This window comes from Typopeltis vanoorti, chromosome 18 (assembly GCF_054136105.1).
Source record: "Typopeltis vanoorti isolate ZY-2024b chromosome 18, IOZ_Tvanoo_1.0, whole genome shotgun sequence".
Classification (NCBI taxonomy): Eukaryota; Metazoa; Arthropoda; class Arachnida; order Uropygi; family Thelyphonidae; genus Typopeltis; species Typopeltis vanoorti.
The window spans coordinates 59095035-59116159 of NC_143566.1; positions in this window are offsets into that span (position 1 = coordinate 59095035).

The following is a 21125-nucleotide window of genomic DNA, read 5'->3' on the forward strand; positions in this document are numbered from 1 at the left end:
CCTGGTGTAGATTTCTTTAAACTGTCCACTTTAAAGCTACTCCTTTCCAACAAAAGCCTTTTCATCGAACTCTTATTACCGTACGCGAATAAAACGCCGTTTTTCGTACGTCTTTTCCCCGTTCGGTAGATTACAAACACTCCGCACGCTGCACAGCCTGCCTCCGCACACGCAGCGGAGAAGACGTGCGTTTAAAGAAGAATCGAGCAAAAACGGGAAAAATTTTCGAACATCGAGTGGCCGGCCGGTTTTGGGCTACGGACATTTCCCTCCTCGTTATCGAACGTCATGCGCATCATCAGCACTCGCCGGGGCACTCCGTCCAATGGAAAGTGTCATATCGAGCTGACTGCAGTGCATGCAATCCAACAACCTGTGCAACTACCCACTCGATGTTTTGATCGAGTACTGCTGTGTATGAATTTTGCGCGCGTGACAAGAAAAATAAGATAGTCCATCAAACTTGTAATTTCCCCTGTATCTGTAATTGAATTCCGAGTAGCAAATGAAAATTTAATAACAGTACACGCCGAAGCAGTAATTTAATTTCTAATTTAATTACGATGTTTAATTGCATTTTAATTGAATTAACAGTGGCAAGTAATTGGACCTACTAGGCTTCTGACAGCGGACGGATAATTTCGAGGTAATTAAATCTCGATTAGAAAGTTTGCGATATAAAATTAGTTCCAAAGAGCCTTTATTTTTCTAGCGCCGACATGATGAGAATTGCCAGAAAAATAATCGTATTATTTCGACTGCACCACGAAAACAACCAAATTTAGCCTTAATTACAAGAAAATTATTCGCAAAATTAAGAAACTTACTGAGAGAAAATCTCTCTCTCTCTCTCTCTCTCTCTCATTCCTCCCGCTTCGCCTTGTAATGTGCTTTCCGAATATGTGCACACAAGGCTGCGTTCGGCACGCACTTAGCTGGTCCCTTAATTTCTGTGTCACCCCCTTTAGCAGCAAAGAAAATGAATTATCTCTGTGTCGTTCTTTCTTTTATTTTCTTCGTATATATCTGAATCTATTATCTATCGCTTCTGCTTTTTTTAATGTTCACTCTATCTATATTTATCTTCGCTATTCTCTCTCTCTCTCTGTCTCTAATTAATCAGTTATTTGTTTACAATCATCGATCGATCTGTCTATCATTCGTTGTTTAAATACAGAACGAGTGATAGATAGATTTCCTTTTAGAGTCCTTTCATCTGTTTTTTTTCTCTTTTTGTATTTCGGTTTCTTTATTCTCTTTATCTATCTATCTATGCGCCTCTGGATTCTGTTCATTTCTTCTTTTCTGTTTTTGTTCTTCTGTCTCTCTCTTTGCTTTTACTTTAAGTTGTTTCTCTCCCTTCCCCTCTTTTATTCTCTTTCTATTTCTTCCACTCCAACTCTATCTTTCTCTCTCTCCTTCTCTCTGTTTCTGTCGTTCTTTACTCGCTGCTTCTACTCTCTCTCTCTACCACACATTATTTCTTTCGCCCCTTCTTTGTCTCTTTCTGTTTTTTTCATTCCTCTCTTCTCTCTCTTTCTCTCTCTCTCTGACTGACACTTTCGTTTCTGCAGAGTTCACCACACGAAGTAGCGTTTTAATCAGAAACAAAAGCAGAAGTTATAAAAATTTTCATGAAGGATATTTTTCGGAATGTCAAGTAGTGTCCGTCAACGATCAAAGGATTTCTGTAGTGTTCTTAATTCATTTCGGAACTAGTCACACTCCATCACCAACCCGATCCCGTAGCACAAAATACCCTAGTTTAACATTCTTTTACGAGGTGGCACTTTTACGACCACCAATGCACCATTTCTTGTATAACTGCTGTGCGTCTGTCTGTTTGTCTCTTTGCTCCAAGTTTTTTATTTATCCAGACGAGTAATTCGAGATAGCTGGGTCATCTTTGCTACGTAAAGTTTATTTCGTTTTCACTTGTACGGAATAAGAGAGTAGTACTGGAAGCTCGAGCTATTTATGTTGGCTGACTTTTATCTATTGTTATTTTTATAAATATCATTTGTTAAAATTAGTTATGAATTCAAATTTATAGTAAATATTAAACTAATAATAAACACCATAAAAGTTATAGCTTCCCGTTTTGGGGAAGGGATCTTCCTCATGATGGGTATTTATTCCCGTATCATTCAATTAGTTATTCTGTTATCATCCCCGTTTTCTTCATGTGATCTCCACCAGTTTAACTTTATCAAAACTGATTTCATCTTCACGCCGCAATCAGTGAGCGGAACGTTGACCACTTGCTTGCATCGAGACTTCGAATGTCGTGTCATTTCGAGATAACTTGACACAGGTTCTACGCAACGCTTCCTTCATCTCAATGAAGAAACACATTCGTCTTCTCTCTCTCTGTCCCTAATCTATTAGTCAAGCCAGATTAGAGCGTCGCGTTCAAGGAACTCTAAATAATCACTTTGTTCTAAACTAGTCGGACACCAGTCGATTAAGACCCCTGAGAAATCCTTAGTCGCTCGCCACACACGAAGCACGCAGGTAAAAGACGGCTCTTCAATGTTCAGAAGGGAGTTATCACTTTAAATAGTTACACAATGTTACATCTGCTCGTGTATTAAAATTCAGAAACGATGTACTACTTCCCCCCCCCCCCACCCAACTGCTTTGCTTTCGCTTCCTTTGTTTATTATTATTCTTATCATTTGCCATAATCAGACAGGACAGATTTCTCTATGGCATTCAAGCGGTGGATTCTCGCATACGTTTGTAGAATACAAGTAATAGAAAGAAGGCAGAAGGAACAGTGATATTTTACTACAGAACGACAGTTTGTTTTTATTATTTGAGGACCTTAAGATTGGTCTTCATCACATGGCCAATCTACACTTTCGTGCAATATTACAGCTTTCAATACATGTTTTAATTAGCGATTAGCATTGTTGGGCATCTCTAAAAGCATCAAATGCCTTTTAGGAACTTTCATTTTTAGCTTTACCAAAGTGTGTTAGAGGGAAAAGAGATGTTGATTTTCAAATAACACATTCTGCCTAACTTCATCCCGATATTTGAGCGGATCTATTGGAGTGACATGGGTGAAACCTATTCTGTAAGATTGCTTTCAACATTATTAAACAAAATTCGACTTTTTTTTCTAAGAAAAAAATACAGGCAATTTAATACAGCCCCTTGCCGTTCCCCTAAAGGTATTTTATGTCTATAGAACTGTCTGTCCACGGGGCCGATTTGCCTATTCTAAGAGACAAAAAACTCGAGTTTCGGGGAGGAAAATACCCCTACTCAAAGACCGGCTAACTCACCATTTGATTGGAAAGACCTCATAAAGATTCCTCGTGTTGGAGATGGAAATCGAACCCAGTTTTTTTTCAACCAAAGGGTTCGTCTATACAAACTGATCTATGGAGGCTCTTCGAAAAAACAGAAGATTCTAATAATATAAACATTATATTTATTCGATCCTTTAACACATTAAAAACTAGCTGCTCTCCGAATTTAATTACTGTAAATAAAAGAAAGGTGCCAAATTAAAGAGAGCTGCGTGTATAATGGGTGAAGATATAACAAACTGGAATTCAATCTCTAGATTAGGAAATATTGTACAGAAAGATTTCTGAACCTTTTTTAATGTTTATTCTTCATTTTTATTTGAAAATAGCGTGCATGTTTTGATTATAGAATGGGCCATTCGGATAGATCAACTTCATAAATTTTATTAAGATCAGTATTTCTGGTTCTGAAATTCCTTTAAGCCGAACTTTGCAAGAATTCTCATTAAGAAATTTGCAGGAAAGCTAAAGAATTTTGTGTTGCTCTGGAATATCGGAAACCTAATAGACACATTCGGAAGCTCATTGTAAGCAGTACTACCGTCATGACCAGGTTATCACTTATGCTAAACAAGCTACTTAGGACCTCTCATCATAGGGCCTCCGCAGATAGAACTTCTTAAACGTTATAGCTTAAGGGCCACAGTAATCTTAAATCCGACCCTGAGTGCAAGAAAACTGTCATTATTCCCATATTGTCACAAGGATCTATTGAAGTCTCATCAAGCGAGATCACCTTCCCGGGTTATTGGAGGTCTGAAGTGGCTTGAAAAAAAGTTTCATGTTTGGTATCTACAGAGAGAGAGAGAGAGAATTAATATCCCGGATTGATTGTGTGCTGACTGATAACAGGACAGAGATGGTTTGTAAGCCAATGAAGAACTTGATTGACCAAAAACAAATAGTGGTTTCATAGCAGATGCTTTTCCATACGAAATAAAACTGGAATTCCAGAGGACTTTACTTCATTGAGTCGTTTTTCGGTTCTGCGATGTCCACATTTATCCATCTGTTGCTCATGGCTGAGTCAATTTTTAAGAAAGCTGCGTTGTCGCTCTCGGTGATTCGATAACTTCTTATTACTAAACGAAGCAATTGATTTATGAATAAACAATCTAATATAGTAAATACGGAGCCAATGCAAACATTCAAATGTCACTATTAAGGCCTTAATCGGCTAATCCAATTGACCGATACCAAGAACTCAGCCGAGATATAATAAATAACCTCGCCTCAAGGCCAAGTCTTAGCCGATGACCTTTTGAGTGTTGGATTGGTAGTTTTTCCAACGAGATAGTCCAACAGCACAAAGTCCTTGAATAACAACTGATTATCTTAGATTTCACTTGCAAAACCCTTATCTCCTTCTTGACACAAATGTGTATTTCTTTTTTTCTAGGCCTTGTCATTTGACATCTTTTTGAGTATATTTAGAGAATTTATCTATCGCAACACCATCCTTCATTTTGAGTGGTCAAAAGTTAGAGCAAATAATGAACAGAAATATTTAATATTTGAATTTAAATAAAATATATGAAATATTTAATATAGACAAAAAACATAGCTTTGTTGTAGTAGCACTTATTTACCAGAGAGATTTCTTATGTTGGAATAGTAATAAATGGCCTTTTATTAATAAAACACATTGTTATGTAACCACCCACAGGTTATAAACCAGTATGCAATACATTACTAAGCTCAGATTTTAAGTTATATATTTATAATATTTATTATATTTTTACATAACACGGAAACTGTTTTAGAGACCAAACATGGAAGCCAGGTCTCAACTCAGAAAGGTGGTAGTGTCACATCGGGAGGGAAATTCATCTTCTACCTAAAGTCATTCACAAGCATCCATGCCCACGACGGGAGTCCAACACACAGACTGTTGGTTGGAGAGCAGATATGCTCACCACTTCGCCAACCAGGTGGGCAGCTGGTAATACTGTCAATTTTTTAAGAAACGTCATAGATTATTGCTAATGAGAATTTCTCGTCGGCTTAATATGGTCAACATTTATTCTCTCTGCAGAAATAATTTCCGATAAAATCTTCCATTTTTCTTTATTCTGTCTATGAAAATTGACTTTCTTGCAACGCAGACTATAAAGTGTTCAACGCTGCGAATGTCTGGAGATTTAAGTGATTGATGCAAAAGCTTGATCAATATCAGATAATATGAAATATCGATTGAGTGACACTAGTTAAGTCTTGGATGTCAAAGTTAAGATTTATGAGCTGCGGAAAATACAAAATGCTTTTCGCTCTAAAGTCCGTTTCATGCTGTTAAGCCATTCCGTGTTTTCGACTAGTTTACATTTTTTTTTTTTTTTTTTTGAATGGTGTATAATAGTCGAAAATTGCTTTCCAAGTTTCTAGAATGCTATTCAAACGAACAGCCTTTTTTTGTCTTCTTGAATATGTTTCTAGATTGGTTCGTTTTTCAAAGAAATAATAAATATTTCATTATAAACAATGCTAATTCTACTTGTGAATTTGTGACTGTTGAGAAGTTTTAATACTTCAGGACAAACAACATTACATAAAATCAACGATTCCTTCACCAGCAAAATTAGATTAAACATAATCAGATTTTTGTTAATAATTTGTTCTGTATGATACTGGAAGAGTTTCAAATTCGGTAAAAAAAAAAAAAAAAAAAAAATCTCTACTTAATGGTGAAAAAATCTGAACATAATAGCACGGTATAAAAGCTAACTTTATGTTTAACTCGAATTGGTTAGTGATGTGTTTGGGTTAATTTAAAAAAAAAATGTCCATTCACATTTATGCTATGGGATTATCTCCGTGAGTTTTCTCTCTCTCTCTTGTTCCTCGTCCTCTAGGCTAAGTTAGGCAGTTTCTAATTTGTGGCATTTACAAGGTTTAGCCCCCCCCCCCTCCCAAGATGCGCAGTGTTATTGACCTGCGTTGCTTTCTTTTCTCGTATCATGTTCATATACCGATTGGTGTTGTTTGAATTGTTTCAGCTGCTACCGACAAGAAATTTTTCCTCGACTTTTTCTGAGGGCATCACTATATTAATCTTTATTACAGCCCACGTGCATGCGTTTGGCGTGTGTGTGGATGCACAAGAACTGATACTTCAGGAAATCCGTTCTTCTTCTTATTATTATTATTATTATTACTACTACTGCTACTTAGTCCTTCACTATATCAGAGAGAGAGTTCCTGATTGGGATTACGTACAGTAAAATGATTTCTTAAGAGCCAATCATTGCGAAATACAAACCATGGTATCTTACTAATGTTATCAGTTTCATTTTATGGTCTTCATGCTCAAGAATGAATGAGCGTTTGATTTTAAGGGATATCCAGGTAGATATATGGATTTTATAGCACGTGTACTGCATTATTGGAATATCCAGCACAGGGATTAGGTGTGTACCGAGCATACTGATACATGGAACTCATTTGCCTGTGATAAAAACTATCAATTATGTGCTTTCAAACACTGATTGCATTACACAAATAAAAATAATTCTTTCTTACTTAATTAAGCCGGCCTGGTTGGCCGAGTGGTTAGCGTATCTGCTCTCCAGCTAAAGTGGTAGTGGTGGGCGGTAGATGGTGTTGGTGTAGATGATGAAGGTAGTTGCGGTTGGTGGAGACGAAGAGTTGTAGAGTAGGTGCCCTCCCTCGATGAGTCTTTGAACTCCCTGGAGGTGTTATGTAATAATAATATTTTAAATAATGCTACGTGTCCCTCCATGTTAAAATTATAAAATAACAAAGTTAAGTAAAATACAGTATACACCCCCCCCCTCGAAAAAAAGGTGAATGAAAAGTTTAAGTTTTCGTATAAATCTGCCTCACAGAACCTTTATGTCGCAGCTCAATGTGACATTGCATTAGTGTTTAAAAAAGTCGTATTGCTGATTAATACTTTTTTTTTTGTTCAATATAGTTTCACCTCATACGCTTGAATATACATATTTTTGAAAATTATAAAGTTAGTTATTACGGTTTGTTTCTAAATGAAATATATGGCTATCAGATTTACTGTATCATATTATATTATGTTACATACAAAACTCATTCAAATTATATTATATTAAACTAAACTCACTCAAATATAAATAAAATTATAATAAATAAAATACACTCAAATAAATTGTATTCAACTCACCCAAACAGAAGCGCATCTGGAATCATTAGAACATCTAGAATGCTTAAATAGATTGCAAAAAGGTGTATTTTGTAATTTTATATTTGCTTCAAATTTTTTTGCTATTAAATCCAGCTTTATTTTATATTGTAGCAGGAATTTCTTTTCTTATTTTTCTATTGATATATATTTAAATCGACTTAATGTTCACGATATTTTTTCTTTCCTGTACAACCATACGGTATCTGTTTTGTTTTTTTTGCTAAAGTTATCATACATCGAATTACGTAACAGAAAAATTCGCGAATGGTTGACGTTTTATGATATAAACGTTGAAGCTACAGATTTTTGAAACTTTTACACGTGCATTTTACTTAAAAATGTCTGAAGTGTAGCTTCATGGAGAATTTTTTCGATAAGTAAACGAGGTAGACTATAGTTTCATCATGAATTTCATTCTAATTTTCATCCTATAAGATTTATTTTTATTTTTTTTTGTTTGATTAATATCAATAGTCACCTGACTAAATGCTCAAATTCAGAATTATTTATCAAACTATTCAAAAGAAAAGCTGTTTTATTGCTGATGATAATAATTAATTAAATTAACATTACACGTTAATTTATTCCATTTCTTTTTTAACATATGACATACCCGTCGAAAGACCAAATTGAGATTTCAACTTCTCAACGGTATCAGTACTTTTGAATTTATTATTAGTATTATTATTATTACATGACTGACACTTTCATGGAGTTCCGAGACTCACCGCAGGAGGCCACTCTACAACACAGCACGATGTATTGTCTAAGCTGAATAAACTTTCATTTATCCCTATACCAGCATTGTCATCTGGTAATTGCGTGTGTTCTGTGGCCGATTTCTCTGGTATGAGGGACGAAAATCTTAAAAGAGCAGGGTATTCCAGATAATATCATCCTGGATTAAAGTTGTTTTTCCTATGTTTCGAAATGAATATAATACACATTTTAATATGAGGCGGTTCTCTGTAAATTCTAACAGGATAATTCAAACGATAATCTGATCTCATTTAGAAACTCTCTCTCTCGGAACTGGATGACTCTAGGAGAGAGAGAGAGAGAGAGAAAGAAAGAACAACGAGATTACTAAAATTCTATTGCTGACTTTAAATTAAAACGTAAACGAGAAAGACTCGGTGCCGCCAATAACTCATTAAATCACACTTTTGTTTATATTCACTCTGCTAATTAAAAACTTCAGTTTAAAGTAGCCCAACTAATTAATCGATTTGGTTGAGTTAATGTCACATTGGCGAAAGTAGATGCGTAATTAATCTCTAGTTGACAGCATCCACGAATGTACTGCTATTTTCTTCAGCTAAAGTGCTAATCCTTTTACTGTTTTCTGCATCTTTCGGAATTCGCTCATTCTGCTTGATTTCCATCAATACGGTACACTGCACGCTGTTAAATTTAATAACGATTCTTTTAGGACTGTCATTTTGATTTCTTAGAACAGGGCACTTCACTCAGACAAATAACTTTGAATTAATGAATTATGAATGATCAAATTATGAATTAAACAAACATTTTGAATCACTTTTTCTCTAGCATATCGGTGAATGCATGTTAAGCCTAACTAAATTCCGATAGTGTAGACCTTCTATTGAATCAAGAAAAAACAAGGTTAACAGTAAACAAAATTTATTTTATATATTGCAGCCATATATTCAGGGGGGGGACAAAACTTCCTGTATTTTTCTGGTGTACAAATGCGTTCACGTAGAAGCCAGAGGTCCAGAATGTTTATCTTCCTAGACACCTCAATTAGGTACCAATCGATAGGCTGATGTTAAAATTATGCTATTCTGTAGCAAACACCTGTGCAAGACGGAATTTCGGCCTCCTTAAACCCATTAATAAATTCACACCGTCCATCATTATCTCTAAAATATAAGGCTTTAGCGGCTAAATACTTCGTCATCTCCACTATTACCTTCCTTCCCTCCCCACTCTCTCTCGTCTTCTTCCAGCTTTCAGGTGCAACTAATGAGATTCGAAAGGCTGATCTGCCTAACACAAATTACGTCAATTAATACATAGACATGAGAACGAGGGATCCGTCTTTATGACATCATCGGAAAGGTGCTTAATATCACCAATATTACTTGTTAAAAGTAATACTGCCGATAAAAAATGAAGGAGGGGGGGGGGAGAATGGATAAGAGCTCAATACATGATGTAAATTTACTGGGTTTGGATGTTTACAACTTTTCTTAGAGGATTTCTGTTTGTTTCTCTCCATATTTCATCATTATCTGTACAATGTAGAGTGAAATTTCTGGATTATGTAAGTAGCTCTGTTTTGCTACAGATGTTGGTCCATTTTGAATTCTGCCAGTGAATATAGAATTCAATTTAATATTAGTACTCCAAATTACGCATCGTTGGGTAAGTTAAACTAACTTTTGTTTTTACTTAAAATATCGTAAATTTTATAAAGAAATTCAGATATTTGAGATTCCTGATTAGTATGCATTTCATATTAATAATGTTTATTTTCCTGGCTATGCTCAATACAAATAGTAACATCTCGCTCATTTTATGTTGTCAGTTGAAAATATTCCACTTTCAGAAAGGAAAAATCCTCCCATTCCTCTTTTTATGAAAATAGCTAACATAGTTTTGCAAGCGAAATTGTGTTAGTTATTTTTATAAATAGCGGGAGGAGAGAGTTTTCCATTTCTGAAAGGGGAATACTCGCAATTTTCAAATGACAACATGGAAAATTATCAAATAGGATAAAATATGATTTAACTGCCAAAGCCATTGTGCTGAACATGTGAAGATGAAGATAATCATATAGAAAAACGAAAAGGGTTTTAAAATAATGAAAATAAGTATAATATTTATAAAATATATATGCAAAGATTAAAAAAGAAATAATAATATTAGTATTTGAAGGTTTTAATTATTTAAAAATATTTTAGTAAAACGAATAATTATAAACCTTTCAGCTATCAGCATATTGAATTAATAATAAAATAATGTGAGTGAAGGAAACGATCGTGAGATGCGGTGATTGATTCATTCAATCCAATAATCTTATGGATGGCAATGCTGTAGCCAATGAAGTTCTAAACTGAGGCTCGGCTATTGCTGTTACCCTCTTGCCATGATCAGAGCTTTAATTGCTCAATAAAACCTAATCCCTACAATGTCCTCTACAGATAACGGGTAAGATTAAAAGCATTCTTGCTTTTCATCTTCCCTGCCCTTTAAGCCAGTCCTTTAACAGATGGAAGCTTTCCTAAAATGTACTAATACTAATAAAATTAACCAATCTTCCCAATAACTGAAATAAGTTAGACTGACTCAAGCAACTAAGGCTACAAAGTCAATCTTTTATACCAGATTGCGTGCACTCTTCTGGCCAGTTCTCCTGTTCTGCCCGATTTTCTTGGAGGAAAACCCCGCGACCGTCATATGAGGCCAACTAACTCACCTTCAGATGAAAAGTCTCTTCTTCTTCTTCTTTTTTTATTCTTGTTAATGTTACTTGTAAGGTGGCATCTTACAACTGAATAGATTTAGATGGGATTCGGTTTTTAAGAGATGCTTCACATAAAATCACCTTTACTTACAGCTAATCATACTACGCTGTTGACTTCATCCTCGCAATCAAGTTATAACGCTAAAAGGATTAGAATGAGACAATTTTTTTGCCACTATAATCTCTTACAATGTGCTGAACAGGACAGCTAAAAGATTCTCTCTAAGTATGGTCACGCCTCGAACGAATTTCTTGAGCTTTAGAAAAGTAGGATATGTTGATGCCAAGTTTTTGTATGCATTTTGATTAGACTCCCTGTTCCTAACTTCTTGGGAACTGAGATACTGGCGTAAATAAGGACTGCCCCAAGTGTATAAGCATTTCACATCTATTGATTTTTAACCAATATGCAGATCATAACCGAATGTAAGAGCTGTGATGTTCCACCTAACAAACGAGTTGTGTGTGATGAAATCTTCAAGCTCCCTGATGCAAACATCCTGAGAACTCACATTCAGTCTGATATAAGGGTTAAGACCTGCTGTGCAAATCCAAGCCCTTTCGTGCTGCGAAGTGTGAATCTGATATACGGCAGTGCACGAAATATATTCATTTATCCTACATCCCATATTTTGAAATGGATGAAATTGTGAATCGGCACTTAGGGATTAAAATAAGAACCAAATTTACCATTTCTATTTAAAACGGCATAACGCTTCACTATTAACCTCCGCACATCCTAGATCTAGCACCCTGTGATTTTTCGTTTTTAAAACTGAAGTTGATACTAACAAGAAGACGATTCGATTACCATCATAATTTAGTATTATTATTACTTCCAAGCCTCCGTGGAGTTTGAAGACTCATCGCGGGAAGTTGAACATTCACAACCATAATAACTATCATATCTGTTTTGAATATATATAAGTTCGGTTTCTTTTTGGATAGAGGGTGTATTCAGTTTTGGAGTACTCACCACCCACCCACCCACTACGGCAATGCATACCACTCGTTCACCACCCTCCAAGCAAAAAATCTCTTTTTCACCTATTTACTAACATGACTCTTGTACAGTTTTCAGGGTTCATCTTTAGTAGGATCCTCTCACTAGTTATACGTCTCAACATATCACCCTCCTCTTCCTATCCAACAAGCTCTAAAGACTATATTCCTCTCAATCTGTCCTCCTACTCAATATTCAGGAGTCCTGAGACGGTCTTAGTTATTCGTCTCCCACACGCTCTCGCCAATGTTTTCTTATGACCAATATAACCAGATGACCACGTCTGTGCAGAAATCCAAATGATGGCAAATTAGGGTCGTTTGCCGGCGAATAGTTAACGTACTCGCTCTTCGACCAACGGGCTGCAAGTTCGAATGGGCTTGAATGTTTGTGATTGTCTTTAGGTGGGCGATGAATTTCATTGCCCGGTGTGGGAGCACCTCCCAGCTTATTAGAGGACTAAAGCGGCTTCAAAATGTTGGGTCTAAAGCAGGGTTTCCAGCCTATGTAAAAAATAAATTAAATTAAAAATATATAAATTGATAAAAAGAGAAAAATATTTAAGCCCGTTCACGGTACAAAATATACTATAGGTTTGCAAATAATCTTTCGTGGGTGGGAGCAACAACATAAAAAAGTACCCCCCCCCCCCGATCCGTATATGTCAGTGTTCTTCGCACTATGGCAGCAATTTTCTGGATAACCCTTACAACTTTCGTAATGTCTTCCTGAACTTCAGTTCTCTATCCACCAAGATTTCCAAGTACCTTTCCTCTTCCGACTCCTGAAGCAAAGTTCCTCCGATATAGTAAACTTAACTCTATTTATATCCCAATTCTACGGCCAAACGCACTAATTTTCATGTTCGCTTGTAAGAATAACACGTCAGAACTTTCTGACATTGCTCTTCCTAATTTAGAATAATCAGTAAGCAACTGAATATCTCCTTTCGTTTACATCACTGATATGTAAGTTAAACAACAGTGGTACCAGAATAGAATCCTGTGATATTCCACTCTTCACCTTCCTTTTCGGGACGCTGCATCTCCATACACAACTCACTGGATCCTATCAGTGAACCATCCTTGTAACCAAGCTTCCCAAATGACTATCCATCGCCATCCCACTCAATTTTAATAATAGCTTATCATGTTACAACCAAGTTAATAAAGCATGACCTTTCCTTAACATACCCATGCTGCTCTCTCAAGGGATTTCCATTCTCATCAATCCAGGTTTGTATTCTGTCCTCTCTAACATCTTCACGCTATACGCGACACGTCACTATAGTATATACTGACCTATAATTAATGCACGGACTCAGATTCTCCCTTATGTAGTGACACTATTTTCTCCTCTTCTGGGACTGTTCTTTATGCCAGACTTTTTTCAATTTTAAGCAGTATATGTGATGATATCCTACCCACTACTTTCTTCTCTGAATGGCATCAAGGTTACTTAATATCTAAACACTACCCTTTCTTGAACTGAAAGTCTTCTGCTCCCCTTCCTATTGCTATTTAAAACTACTCTTAATCCTCCCCCCCCTCTCTATATGCGCTAACGAAATGCTCATTGATCATTTCCACTATATCTTCAGCACGTGACTCGTGTTCCATCTCCAACAACTAATGCTAGTCTTCCACATTCACCATTTCTATTACTAGCAACATAACTGTAGAATTCTCTAAGGTTTCGCTTTACTGTTTCAGCCCGTCTCTTTCATATGCAAATTTCTCTTTTCTTTTTGCACTCGTTACCTTCCTAACTTGCACCTTATGTTCATAATGCTTCTTGAGGGGTACCCGGTTCTTTACCGTCATCTTTCTCAGAAGCTGCTCCTGCATGGAATATACAATTCCACGATTCGCCCATTTTACTCCTACATTATTTATCCTTCGAATCTTAGGTATACACTCTTACTTTGAGTGTCAAGTGGAAAACTCAGAAACTGTGTTTAGAAAGGAGCCCCAGGTTCGCTGTATAGATTCACAAAAGAATTCATAATCTCATAGAAAACAAAAACACAATTATGACATGTTTAGATTATGCACCGTTTATGTTATTAGACCAAATAAGACACTCTTGCGATTAAAATCTATAATAGCCACGTATTATTCTAACTACACTATAGATTTCAGACCACGTCAGTAACATATTTCATCGAGTTTATCAGGGTGGTTAATATATAATTTTTTGAGTTCATATTAAAATTTTAGACTGCTCAGAATAGTCATCAGATGATAAAACTTAAAAGAGGAATTGGCCTTCCTCTAAATAGTGCAGAGGAAGTGTTGTCATGAAAGTTACGCGGATATAGTTTCAACAGTGTATTTACGATAAAACCGAGTCTAAATTTCAGAGAAGCTTGAACCGCAACATAAAACTATACATGGATAAAGCGTACATTTAGTTATAAAATTTAGTTATAAAACTGTTCAAATGATCAAGTTGCATAAAGACCTAGTTATATGCACGCTCCGATAAAGAATCAAACAATTACAATACTTTGTGTAAAAATTTATATTATATCCATTATTAAATATAATGAGTGTTGCAATTCTGTTTAAAAAATTTTTAATTAAATATTCAAAAAAATATTTATTGACTTAAAAGTTTTAATAATATTAAGTGTTCATTAGTAATAATTAATAAAATTAAAAAATTTGAAGTATTTTAGCTTTATATTGTTTCATATGTCTCTAATAACATAACCTTATAGCATTTTATGTTTCTTTTATTAAACTCTGTTGTAATATTTTACTTGAATGAAGGCATATCCTACCCCCCTATACACACACACAAACACACTACTACTACCACTTCAAATGTTGTGTGCTGTATTTCCAAGGTTCTGTTTATGACTTATAGGAAAAGAAGATCACATAAAGTCATACCCTGAATAGGAACACAAGTAGGATACTGTCTTTGACCAAAACTTGCAGCAGAATGGACAAAACATGCAGGAGTGTTTTGTTATAAGGGCGAAGTCTCTATTTTATACGTTTTGCGGTCATTTCCGATGCAAATCTGATTCGGCAATAGCCGTTTTAATATGTGTTTAAGGAAGTTAAGAATTGTATTTCTCGGAGACTAGTCCAAACGTCAAAATAGAATTTTTCCACGTTCTGAAAATTATGAGAAGTGCTCTTGGAAGAATAAAATGTAAAATGTAGTGGGGGGGGGGATTTTTTTTTTTTTTTTTTCAAAATTAAAAATACCTAATTTTTGTTATTCTAATACAAACTATGAACATGCACACACAAAACAAAAGATTCACAAATATCTATAGTAATAGTCGGATTCGAACCCACAGCCAGATTATTTGGCTTTTATAAACAGTTAGAAACAGACCCATTGATTCTATTATGTTAAAGGATGGGTGAACGAGATATGTTTAGAATAAAAAGAAGTTGCATTTAATTAGTACTTTTTTTTTTCAAAATTCAGTAATTTTATTGAAACATTCGGGACATATTTCATTTCACCTGCACTTCTTAAAACAGAACTTAAAGCAAGAACAAGTAAAGAAATTATGGCAAGTGTTGTTCACAAGGAAAAATAAAGATGTAAACAAAAGACTTGGCGATGAACATCATTTAGATCAGTAATCAACTGATTATTTTAAGTTATGATGATTATCTTTTACAACTGCTCTTTCAACGAAACGCTGTAACAATAAATATTGACTCGAGCGCCACCTGTGAGAAAATGAAGAATATAATGAAACATGTCCAAGTCTGCACGAAGAATAACTTGCATATCTATTGAACTTGGATAGTTTTATTTCTAAATATGTTTCTGTTTTCTATCCGGATTTTTTCTTCTTTATTCCTGTTGTAGTTTTTATAGCCGCATCTGTCTGTGGAGTTGACTAGAATTGATTTTAATGTGTTAGGTTTCTTTCTTTTTTTTTCACTTCTTTCCCAATCTAATACGCCTAAGGTATTCAATTATTTTGTAATAATAGTGTATCTTTAAGTCTTAATTATTTCAAAACTCCTTGGAGATTCTCCTTTTCCTTATTGGGTAAAATGCAGGCTGGTATGAATTGAGGATTATCTCATCTGCTAATCCTTTAGTTAGTTCTCGCATATGCGCAGAAGTAGTTCCAACATATCACGCACGGTATACAAACATCTCAAATTGCTTGCAAATCATATAGTTTGTTCTAACACAACTACCTACATTTGGTTCTAATGGAGGGTGGAGTACTTGGAGTAGAAGCATACAGTTAATAGCTATCTCTTGACGCAATGCTGTTTACAAGTTACATCACGTCTTCTTCGGTGTTATAACTTCCAGGAAGTCTGCTGATGTGTTCTCTTTTTATCTACCCTGTTGCTCCCATTTAACCACAATAAAATTTTCTAGTGAAGATGGCATGTTTGCTATGAGAATGTACTTTAAAAGTAATTCGTTCAGATCTTTCGTGCCAGTGGGAATGACAGGATAACTCCTAACGTTATTAGTCTACTGGAAAATAATACTTTCGACCTTGTAAGAAACGTTTAATGTCAGTTCTGGATAGTCTAAATACTGAACGCTTAATGCAGAAGTAGTGAAAGGGGGACATTTTTTAATGTAAAAAATATAATCATTTAATTACAGGGTCTTAGGGAAAAAAGTATTATCCATGGTCAGAAAGGAGATATCTGGTTCACCCTGAGAGATGCTCTTTGGGATGCTTCCTTCCACAAGATTAGCACTGGATCATGCCACATAGCGATCCCTACATAAAAATACAGGAATTCGTACGAAGTGATAGTCTCATCGCCCTTAACTTTGATTTTTGTTTCAAATAGATTTTTATTTGAATTCTAATTTTTCATAATAGTATAGTATTTTATAAAGATTTTTTTAAAATCCTTATATAATACTATAGTCATTTGCTTAAGAATAATCTAAACTGCAGAAATAAATGCGAATAATTAAACACACATTTTATAGGTGAGAACAGAATGCCTGTTTTCTACCAACTTCAGTAAGAATACTCAGAACTCTGAGATGTTTTGTTATTCTAATGTTGTCTATCTTTAACTGCCATGAGAATATTCAACAGTTTCACCTGTTGATCCCGAAAAGTGATTTGGAGTTGCATAAACAGTTTTATTATTCGCTCTAAATCTTCTTCTCTCAATATTAAGCGTAAATATAAGTGCCTTCGTCTTTCAACCCTATCTCACCATCTTCTTCTTGGTCTTCCTCTATCTCTGTTCCCCCTTTGGTATCAAGTTCTTTAATTTCTTTGCCCATCTGTTATCTTGCATTCTTTCTGTATGTTTTTTTTTTATTTTACTTCTTGTCTTTGGATTCAATAATTTATTGACTGTATGTTATAATTTTCTAAGACTTGTGAGATGCTGATTTTGTTTAGTATTGTTACATCTTCAACTTTTCTTAATGGTTTCGTTCATTTGTCCAATTTTTGTAACAGCTTCACGCATTTCTGCTGCATATGTTAGCCTAAGTCAAATGCAATTATTTCACTGAGATTTTAAAGCTAGTAACCATTTCAAATAGGATGTTTTTTTCAAGCCATTAACTCACAGCATATTAGTATAATAGTTGAGAAATGGCAAAGATACAGGCGCTTTTTTCAAAGGTTAAAACAAATTATAAGTCACCAGGAGCCAGCCAGGACTATAAGTTGTACAATTATCGATTATTATTTAAAAGTTTCTTCTTTCTCAACTTAAACTGCACCATAAGCATAGTATAGTAGAGTTTTGTGTGTAAGAACAACCATTTGCAAAGTTTCATCATTTTGATGGCTTCCAAGTTCCATTCTTTTATAAGTTAAGCTTTAATAAGCTTAACGAGTAGGTTCAGAAGCGGTACGGTGATAGATTTGTTCGATGTGTCCGAATTGCAATTGGACACCAGAACATGGATTCATGATAATAATGATGGTTATGCTAAGCATGCAACATACTCTCTAGTTTCACCTGTTGAATATGAACCTAGGAGCCAAGTTTCTAACCAAATTGTTGCACATAGCAACATCTGAAAAGTTTCCACAAAGATGAATCTTCATGGAAAATATATTCACGTTTTTTTTTGTCATTATACACCCTCTGTCCAAAAAGAAACCGAACTTTTCGAAAATAGAAGAAACTAGTGTCGCCACCTGTTGTATCTTTTTGTTGTCGAAAGCGGCAACCTTCATTAGTGTTGTGTCAACTGTTTATGACATTTGTTTCATTACAAGCCGAGTTATAGTGACAGTGTATTTTGACGAACGGTCGGAAAATGAGTTTCAAACAAAGAGCTGCGATTGACTTTTGTGTTAAACTTGGTAAAAGTTTTACCGAAAGGCATCAAATGCTTCAAAAAGCATACGACGGTGAATGCTTATCCCGTACTCAAGTTTACGAGTGGTTTAAGCGATTTCAAAAGTGGTCGTGAGACGCTGGAGGACGACGAAAAGCCAGGCCGTCCAAAAGCTAGACTGAGCGAAGTTAACATCCAAAAAGTGCATGATTTCATCAAAGAAAGAAACCCGAAATCGTCCTTGAGATTGATTGAAGATGAATTGGGGATTACAAAATCAACTGTGCACAACATTTTGACCGAGAGTTTGGGACTTCGTAAATTGAATTCGCGATTTTTTCCCCACAAGTTGGTCGTTTGAATTGAATCCTTACGAATTGAAATGCTCGTAAGGATTCAAACTTCCTTGAAATGAGCGTTACTGGTGACGAAACGTGGTGTTTTGAGTATGAGCCCAAAACAAAGCTCCAGAGTGCTGAATGCAGACCACCAGAAGAGAAGCATCCGAAAAAAAGTCGCTTGGAGAAGTCAAAAGTAGAGACAATGCTAATTTTTTTCTACGATTCCAAGGGCATTATCCACAAAGAATTCGTTCTGCCTGGCCAATCGGTCAATGGTGAGTTTTATCTCGAAGTTTTGAAGCGATTGGTAGTGAGAATTCCTCGCGTCACGGCATGAATATCGTGACGACCGACCGTTCGTTAAAACACACTGTCACTCTTGGCACTATAACTCGGCTTCTGATGAAACAAATGTCATAAACAGTTGACACAACACTAATGAAGAAACTAGTGGCGCCACCTGTTGTATATTTTTGTTGTCGAAAGCGGCAACAAAAAAGATACAACAGGTGGCGCCACTAGTTTCTTCTATTTTCGAAAAGTCCAGTTTCTTTTTGGACAGAGGGTGTAGATTAGCCAATCGTGCGGATAAATAAAAATATCTACTATACAGTGATATTTCCTTACTTGACAAAGCTAATATAACTAAATGAGGTTGAATCATACTTGCAAAGTTCGTTTTTAATTTTCCCTCATCCTGCAAACCAGGTAGAAGAACGCACACGCTAATAAACATAATACACTGGTTTCATAGCATTAGGTATTTCCATTAGAGCTTTATAATCCTTTTCAAAAGAGATATTTCTGAGATGCCATGAGCATTTTTTTTCCTATGGACATTTGTTAAATGTTCTGTACTGTTAATGCAATCATTGACAGTTGAGGGGTGTTCCCTGCTCTAGCAGATCATATAATTGAAATAAGTTAAGTAAGGAAGTTATAAAAATGATATATTTGCCAAAGTGACAATGATAGAACTTTTTCAAGCTATTTAAGACCACTAATCTAGTCGAGTAAATTCATCTCCCACTTAAAGACAGCCATGATGTTTCGGGATTCGAACCTAGAGCCTGTTGGTTGGAGAGTGGACACAATATCCACTCGGTCAACCAGCCTGTACTGTCGAAGGCTGAAGAAGATATACAATACAACGTCAAATATGCGAAAACAAGGGAAATGAGAAAAAAATCATGTGCGTACTTACAAAACATCAAATATCCACAAAGGCATCCTCTGTAGTGCAGCAGGCTTCAATCCTATAAGTGCTAAGATCCCCTAGAAGTAAATTATATTAACTTAGAAAATTCTTAAGAAGAAGCTAATGATAACGTAAACTTAATTATGAGTGTTGTTATTCTGTGCGACCCTCGAGGCTGCATAGAAAGAACTGATGATAAGGAAGTATTTCCGAATTTTGGTGAAATACTGATACATATTATGACTTAAAATTTAAGAAGTTGTAATCAATGAAAGCCATTTAATTTTTGAAATTTAACTTTAGTTGTTTACTTTATAATTTGTGCCCTGGTATCACTTCTGGGTCTAGCTCTCACTGATGAGAGCTAGACTCAAAGCACATCTCCTAGCACATCTCCTATGTCCGCTAGGAGATGTGCTTTGCATTATGGGATACTAAGACAAATGATGTGAAGTTATTAGTCTCTATATTTTAGTTGTTCATATTATATATTATTTTATTTATTTTTATGCCGGTGAGGAAGTAATTAAAGTATTTTAAATTGTCAGTTGCCACGTTAGAAGTGATATTCAAACTAATCAAGTGTATCAACATCTTAGATTTATCTGGGGGGGATTATTTGAAAGCATCTACTTTCTAAAAGACGCTCGAACGAACTTCTCAACCCACCCATCAAACTTCTACTTACCAAATCTGACTTAACAGCTGCAGTTATGAAGACAGCAACTTCCTAACGTCTTATAATGAAGCGTCAGAAAGGTTTGAAACGGAGGCGTGAAATTAAAACCGAACGTCGGCTCGTTTTAATTCCAAAACAGAACTCCCTCTGAGATAAGACAAAACGTGGCTTCAACCTGCACAGAAGGAATATCAATCATCACGTTGAGCTCCTGCAGACTTCTTTTGTGTGGGTAGAGAAGGAACGGTTATATGAAAATAATGCAGCAGAGAGAGAAAACCTATAATCTAGCATCTTCTACTTCCACTCTGTTGTAATGTTTTCACAGAAAAAAAAAAAAAAATCTGTTCTTCTAAGATTTTAAAAAATCAGTTATTTTGAAAATGTTTCCGTATTTTTAACACCAATTAAATTTGGTTTCCAACCATACTATTTTAAGGAACACTCCGTTCACGCTTTATTTTTATTTATTTATTTTATTATTAGCAACCCATTATTCTAGATCCACGCAATGTTAGGTTACTTGCGTCTATAAAAGTAAGGTCGTAGCCACCATTCATAGATCATTGATTCCCTAGCGGTTGGCGTCATAATAACAACAATATAATATAGAGTAGTATGCATTGAGAGGATAATTGCCATTA